Here is an 8,309-nt window from a genome sequence, read left to right as displayed (position 1 = left end):
CTGAATTATGAAGATAACATAATAGCATCCTGTTCTCTTACCATTTGTTATTAGAAGAAAAAGTAAGAGGAAGTATTGGAATGTGCTTATAATATATAAGACGACTTGACAACCCAGCAGGGGCGGGGAACCCGTGGCATTCTGGGTCCTTAAGTGTGGCCTTTTGATTGAATCCAAATTTTACAGAACAAAGCCGCTTATTAAAAGGGGTACAGCAGAGAAAAATGAAGCTTTTCCTGACTCCTTTGGTGCTTAAAAAAGAGCAATCTTGAAATCAGAAAGCCATAGTTCTCCCACAAGGCACTCCTATGGTCACCATTGCAAACTGATATGGTAATTGTTACTCTCAATATTAGACACAGTGCCCCTCCCTCTGCCCCTCCTTGCTTAGACTAGGCAACAGCTCATCAAGGACTCTCAGAGCCTTGCCACATGATGCTGAAAAAGACCATTAGCTCATTAACTGGATTTTTCCAAAACACCCAGTCCATGTGAAGAATCAGGTTCCTAAAGGTGACCCTGAAGGTGACTAGGGAGGGGTGGCTGGACCTGTGGGATTCTGTTGTCCTCCCTTGGGATGGCCTTCTGGAGTCTGGGGACTCTTAGGAACCTGACTTCTACTGCACAAAAATATCCAGAGTCAGAAGAATGGAACATAATGTCATTTATCCCTGAACCTCTTATCCTGCAGGATATGCCCCAAGGTGGAGTAATTCTTTCTCTTACAAATAATTCAACCCTGATTGGATCAGCATTTTTAAAAGAGGTTTCCAAATATGTCTAAAACTCTAGGTACGGAGACTTAAGTGCCAATTAGTAATGGGAGATTTAGAACAAAGATTGGAAATCAGAAGAATAAAGAGGTAGTATGATATAACTGTTATTAGTATATTATTATAACTAATATAGCCAGCCATTATTAGTTGTCAATAACTGTCAGTAACCAGTTCTGTGCCTTTGGTCATTGTGCCCATGTCTCAGTTGTCTCAACGCTAAAATGAATGCTAAGGGAATTCCATTTTAGAGAAAACTTTTACTATCAACTTCTGAGATACCTATTTATGTTCTCTCTCTGTGTTCTCCTTTCCCCCTTCCCATTCTACCTGGGTCTCTGTGTCTTTGCCTCAGGAGAGACTTGTGGCTGGACTTCCAGGCTTTATTTCCATATGAACCTATTGAGAAGAATAGTTTGAGGAGGGTGGCATTTTCCTACACTAAAAAGGTCTGTGATTCCAGAGGCAGTGAGGACATCACCCTGCTTCTTGGCAGTACCCCTTCTTACATATGCCTTGGGGAACACCTAACCAGTACAAGGCACACTTTCTTCATGATGGGCACACTTATAACTTTGACTCAAAAAACATGAAAGCTTTGCAAGTAACCAAAATGTTTGTACCCCCACAATATTCTGAAATTAAAGAAATTTGAGAAAAGTAAACTAATTTATGGTGGTAACAATCAGAATAATGATTGTCTATGGAGTAGGAGTTGGCTAGAAGGGGCCATAAGAAAACTTTCTAGGGTGAATTAATAAGATGAATGTGTATATTTCTCAAAACTCATTGAATTGTCTCCTTAAGATCTGTGCATACAACTGAATGCAAATTTTACCTCAATTAAAATTATTAGTAGTACCCTAAAAAAAAATTGCCTCAGGGAGACTGGGTTGCCAAAGTCCCTTTCTCCTAGAACATAGCAGAGGAGCAAACCCAGAGGGACCACACAGATTGGGACATGGTCATGTGTACTGACGATGGGAAGGGCCTCCAGATGGTCTAGTTCTACAGATGCCTTATCCTTGCCAGAGCCCTCAATGAGTGTAAGAGAGATGTTCTAGAAAGGACTTGAACAGTAATATTTCATGTCCTGGAGTAATGCCCTGGACAGTCAAATTTCCTGTCAGTTCAGCAGGGTAGGGGCTGCATTCACTTGAATTATCATATTCTAGAGATGCCGAGGAACCATTGGTGGCAGCATGAACATCAGTGTGTTTAATTTGTGTTTCCTTACTACTTACTGAAGTCAAACCTAAGCAAATCTTGCCCACCATAGGCAACTTGCTTTCTTGGGATTGAAGTCCATAGGCGTGCACTTTGCCAGCCTTTCTTGGACATATTTTCCCCACACCAGTCCTTTCTGGCTTCCATGTTTTCCCACTGGGGATGTTTTATTGAGAACAGCTGATGGCACCTTGAAAAACATCATGTGGCCTCTCCTAAATCTCTGCATATTTTCTTTAAAGATGGAAAGGAGTTTCTTTCATCCCCAATAAATCTATCTGATGTCTGAGGAATAACTTAGAGTAACCACGCAACTGGAGGACCAGATCTTTGGACCTCTCATTCTGTGGGCCGTGTGTGTTTTTGGAGTTGCTGATAAAACAAACAAAACAAAGTAAAAATGTTTTAAATCTCTCATGCATTTTGTTTTTGTTGTTGCTGTTATTCTTTGATTGGAGAAGAGTACTTTTGTAGCTTCAAGACTGTGTGCTGCGGTTGGAAAGAGGCAAAATATTTAGTGCAAGTGAAAACCAGAATGGGTCTGCAGGCTTTTTTGATCTCTGAAAGCACTTATTTCTCCTTACTTCTCTTGAATATTTTTCTAGGTAGCAGACATAAATTGCCATGTTCTTCTAAGACCATTTTTCTGCTATGGCTTATTTCTCTCTTTAAATATTTTTAGGAGGCAAAGTTGATGTGTTTGATTGAATATTCTTTTTGTTGTTATTGTCGTTATTTAGAGAGCCTATGTCGTTGATTCAGTCAGAATAATTTTTGGATCACTTTGTAATTCACCCCAAAAAAGACTTTCTCAGAACTTGGAAATCAAAGTCAAATGGTACCCCCAATCTTCCCTTTTCTCTTATCCTTCTAAAATCTCCCATATAGCCAAGGAATTGTCACTCTGGGTGGGGCGGGGAAATCTCCCTCTAACTTAAGGCTTTCTAAATCTAGATTATGTTTTTTGTTCCAAGAACTAAGTAATCTAAAATTTCTACAAGAAATAATACAAATAGTCTTCTCCCAGTAGAAACTACTAAAAATAGTCACATGGTATACCTCTCAAAGTAGAGTTTTTTTCATTCTTTCTTAATTAAATGAGAAATACAAAGAAGTCTTGCACAGGTTTTCAGAGCAATGATTATAATATTTAAAAAAAAATTGTAGTTGTAGCCAGAAAAGAAAAGAAAAAAATGTTGAAAATGGAAACAATATGAGGCCTTACTCAAGTACATCCTTATGCTTCAACCAAAAGCTGAAAGAATTAAGAAAAACTGTAAAGGCAGTTTGATTAAAATACTTCAAATGGTATATAAAAACAGCACATTGTATCCCATGATTGCATTAATGTACACAGCTGTGATTTAATAAAAGAAAAAAGAAAAAAAAGAAAAGGAAAAGCTCTGAAGGAAGGTAGAAGAAGAATACAGACAACAGAGAAAAGCAGAGAGCGTAGAAACTAGTCAGTGTATAAAGTAACAAATCAGAGTCTGGGCTGGTCCTTAAATGAATCATTTTCGAATTCAAATTTTCAAATAAAATGAGATGGACAAAATGTATTGCCAGAAAAGATTACAAAATAATTATTTATAAATGTCCATTTTGAACTAAGAGGCTTCAGAGACAAGGTCAGCTCAGTGAAAAAGAGTGGAAAAAGCCCAGGCATGGTGGCTCATGCCTGTAATCCTAGCACGCTGGGGGCCAACCCAGGTGGATTGCTTGAGCTCAGGAGTTCCAGACTAGCCTCAGCAAGAGCAAGACCCTGTCTCTACTGAAAAATAGAAAAACTACCTGAGCGTTGGGGTGGGCACCTGTAGTCTCAGCTACTCTGGAGGCTGAGGCAAGAGGATTATTTGAGCCCAAGAGTTTGAGGTTGCTGTGGGCTATAACACTATGACACTCTACCTAGGGTGATGGAGTGAGACTGTCTCAAAAAAATAAAAAAAAGTTGAAAGAAAGCAAAGTGGTGTAGATGAGTACATTTGCTAAAAACCATCAAAGCTCTGCTACTGTCCAGCCCTTGTGCCAGAAATGCTCCCAAAGACAAATATCCAAAAATGGGTTAGTCAAACATTAGTTACATATTACTGTGTAACAAATATCCTGTAACTTAAAGCTTAAGACAACAATAGTTATTGTTGTTTCTTTATGCTTGGAATCCAGGTGCTGTTTAGCTGGTTCCTCTTACTTAGGATCTCCCACAAAATTGTAATTAAGGTATCAGCATGTGGGGAATTGGATGGGGGAGGTGTACGGGGTAGCTGCAGTTATTTCAAGGCTTAATTGGGTCAGGGTCCATCTCCCAGCTCACTTAGGCTTTGACTCTCTCATGTCTATTGGACTGAGGATACAATCCCCCATGGGCTTTTGGTCGAAGGACATAGTCCCGTACTGGTCATTGGCCAGAGACTACCTCAGTTCCATGCCATGTAAGTCTCTCCACAACCCCCAATATATTGCATTTGGTTTCCTTCAGAGCAAGTGAGAGCAAGAACGCCAAGAGAGTGTGCCAAGAAGATGGAAGTCACAGTCTTTTGTAACCTAATCTCGGAATTGACACCCACCACTTTAGTAGTGTTTATTTATTAGAATCAAGTCACTAGGACCAGTTCACACACTAGGGGAGGGGATTCCATGTATATAAGGGTGTGAATGAATGGAAGCAATATCACTGGCAGCTATCTCCAAATCTGCTTACCTCATCAACTTATTTTATTTTCCTTTACTTGCATAGCACAGAAATAATAAATGACTGTTTTCAAGATATATTTTCTTTGGAAAAAAGTGCTTCAAAAATCTGTACATTTCATGTCTCTTGTATTCATCAATAAATGGCTTTTTTTGCTGACTTGATTCACATGCCATGGAAGTCTAGATCATCTGAGCCTGTAGGCAAATTATCTGAGTAAATGAAAGAAATAATCATTCACGTGTTTAGTTGGAATGTAAGATCTATGAGGGTTGGTATCTGTCATTCGTATCTATTTGTATCCCTAGGTCCTATCACAAGGCTTAAAATAGAGTAGGTACTCAACAAATAGCTGTTAAATGAATAACTTAACGACTTTGACAAAATTTATTGCAAATCTATTATGAGAGCATGTGCCAGGCCCTTGATGACGCTCCTTTAGAAACTGAGCATCAGAAATACTTGCATTTATATTCAAGAGTGGAAAGAAGAGAGTTTTAGGATTTAAAATTTTCGAAGACATTCCCAGTTACCAACTTTGTAACAACTCAGAGTTTCTAATAAAAGCAGGGTTAACACCATTTTTCTCCTTTACCAAATCTTACCTTCTGTGGCCTATTATTGTTTGAGAAGACTAAAAAGGGCCATAAATCTTTAAAAAACTAAACTAGGTTTTAAAAACCTATAAAAATAAAATGCACATATCCTTTGAAAAGCAGAAAAGCACATAAAATGATAAGTAAATTCTCATTCTTTGATCCATTCCCAGTTCTACTCTACCTCCATAAGTAATGAGTTCATTAGTATCACAGATACCCTTCCAAATACTATCAAAGCAAATGTAATGTGCTTTTTTTTTTTCCTTTTTCACATGTGAGATCATACTAATATTGTTCACTTTGCTCTTTTTTTTCATTTAATGATATATCCAGGAACCTCTACAGACCTATCTTGATTTTTTTCATGGCCATAAAATATTTCATGGTGTGGCTGTACCATTGTTTATTCAATAAGTCCCCACCTAGTAGACATTTATTTTTACTACCATTCCTAATTTTTTATTAATAGCTATTACAAACAGTGCTGAGATGGATATGCCTATCTTTGCATATTGAGGTGAACTTATCATATAGACAGATCCCTAGTAATGGAATTTCTAGGCCAAAGGATATGTACATTTTAAATTTTGAAGCTTCTTCTTTAAAAAAAAAAAAAAAAAAAAAAGAAAAAACAAATACAGGGCTGAATAGATTGTGATGAGATAGCACGGTTTTAACGATGACCCAAATCAAGAAACAGAACTTTTGTCAGCTACATCATATGTTCTCCATATGCTCTGTTGCAAACTCAACCGTCTCTTGCCCCCTGTAAGTAACCAGTATACTGACTTTAATAGAAATCACTTCCTTCTATTGTTCTGTGGTTTTGCCATCAATTGGTATCCTTAAGCTCTATAGTTTAGATTTGTCCACTTTAAAAAACTTTGATATGTCCTTTAAATCTGTTATAGCTTTTCCCTTCAAAATGTTCTTGTCCATGCAGTTTATCTGTTAAAGAACCCAGAGTGTTTGGCCTATGGTTTCCTTACAGTCTGGAAATCCTGCTCTTTGTCGCTTGCTGACAGCTCACTTTTGCTGTGGTTCATCATGTTCTTCTGTCTTCCTTGGCTCTTGCAAACTGCCAGCTGGATTTGGAGGGCTGGTGAGACTCAGATTTGATCCCTTTGGCTGATGGATGGTATATCAAAAAGCACACGATGGCCCGCTGTCTCTCTTTGTGACGTTACAGACCTTGTTGCTCAATGCCTACATCCATTAATTTGTTGTTGGCTGTAGAATATTCTAATTCCGTTATTTCCTTTACACTGACTAGTTGAAATCATTCTTGAAAATGATATTTCCCCTCATCTGTTATTTGTTTAATCAGTGGCGCAATTCAGGTGGGAAAATCAAAGTAAATATTTGATTATTTCCTTTTATTCACCAGTTTTCAAGATGAAAAATGCTTCCTATCATTCTTCAAATGTGATTTTAGTTATCCTGAACCCATGTGTTCATGCATGCATTTTAAACATATGTAATGGGTTTCAAGCCATTGCAATCATTATTTTCATGAATTGTAGCTCAATCTGTTTCCTCTTTGGCCAGCGAGACCTTCTTTGATTGGCTCTTGAGTACTTTTTTCATGACTCTAGTAGTCTTTGATAATCTTCCTGGCTATCTGATATGACCAGATATTCTAGGCTCATCTTACACACTTCATGCCCCAGACTTAGAACCTGCCATTTCTCCAAAAAGGCTGGTAATAGTATTTTGGTATTTCTAAACTAAAATCTAGGCACTAAGTATATTCATTACTACTGTATTGGTTATGGTTTCTAGGCCTTTTCAGAACTAGAAAATATCTATATTTTTAAAATATGATATACCTTATAAGTTCATTTTGATATTTTAATTCAAAATTTCATACTATGGGTTTTTACAAATGCTACAGACTCAGAACAACAATACCCATGGTACCTGAACCAATATGATTACCAAGAGTTAGGTTTTTTCATTTGCTCTCTGTATTTGCCTCTATTTTCTACAAGTAGTTTTTGCTATATCTGCCTTGTCAGAGTATGTAACCATTACATACAACTCTTACTCTCTTCTATGCCTCACTTAATCTTAATCCTATAAGTAGCTATATATTTAATGCTCACCACTAGTCTTTATATTGGCATGTCTCTGGTCATTCTGAAACTTGTTTTCCATACGTACATAGGATAGGTCCGTAGGAACAATATTCTCTGAGTTCTTATGTTGATGCTAACCATTTGTGTTCTTTGTACCTGGAAGTCAGTTTTTCTCCATATAAAATCTTCAGATCAGATTTTCTTATGAATCTTAAATATGTTACTCCATCTTCTTCAGATGCAAGTGTTTGTTCTTATTGAAACATCTGATGCTTGCTAATCTGATTTTCTTTACCTTATAAGTCATCATCATTTAAAACTACATTTTCAAAAGACATTTTTTTTCTTTATTATTCCATTATTTTGCTAGAATATGTCTTGGCTCATTACTATAAGTCAATATTGTCAGGTATATGCTATATTTTTTCTATGTGTAGTTCTACATGTATCTTTTTTAACTTTAGAGAAGGTTTCTGAATATTTTTAAGAGAAATATTTGTTCTGTTCCTTTGCTTTGAGTTTCTTCTTCAGAGACTCCCATTATTATACATACGTTGTGTCTTCTTTGTCTGCCATCCATATTTGTCATTTTCTTGTAAATTTTTTTCTTTCTTCATTTTGTATAGATTTAAAAATATTTCTTTCTTTTTACCTTACAAATATTTTAAAGTATTATTTGTTGCATTTATTTGCACTTACGTTCCTTCTAATTTAGTTTTACTTCTGAACTAATTTTTTTAAATTTCTAATTCTTTCCTGAGGTCTGTCTCATCATTGTTGAATTTTTCTAATTTTTGTGTAATTATCCTTCTATGTGTTATCTAACTTTCCTAATGTCTTTTATTTCATTTTGAAGTGATAGGTTACAATTTTGATCTTGTTTGAAAACTTGCCTTTTTGAGCTCTTTATTCTCTTTCATCTAATGTTGTGTGTATGGGAGTC

This window comes from Otolemur garnettii, unplaced genomic scaffold, assembly GCF_000181295.1.
Source record: "Otolemur garnettii isolate 467f Iridium unplaced genomic scaffold, OtoGar3 scaffold00024, whole genome shotgun sequence".
Classification (NCBI taxonomy): Eukaryota; Metazoa; Chordata; class Mammalia; order Primates; family Galagidae; genus Otolemur; species Otolemur garnettii.
Note: the sequence above shows the minus strand (reverse complement) of the source record.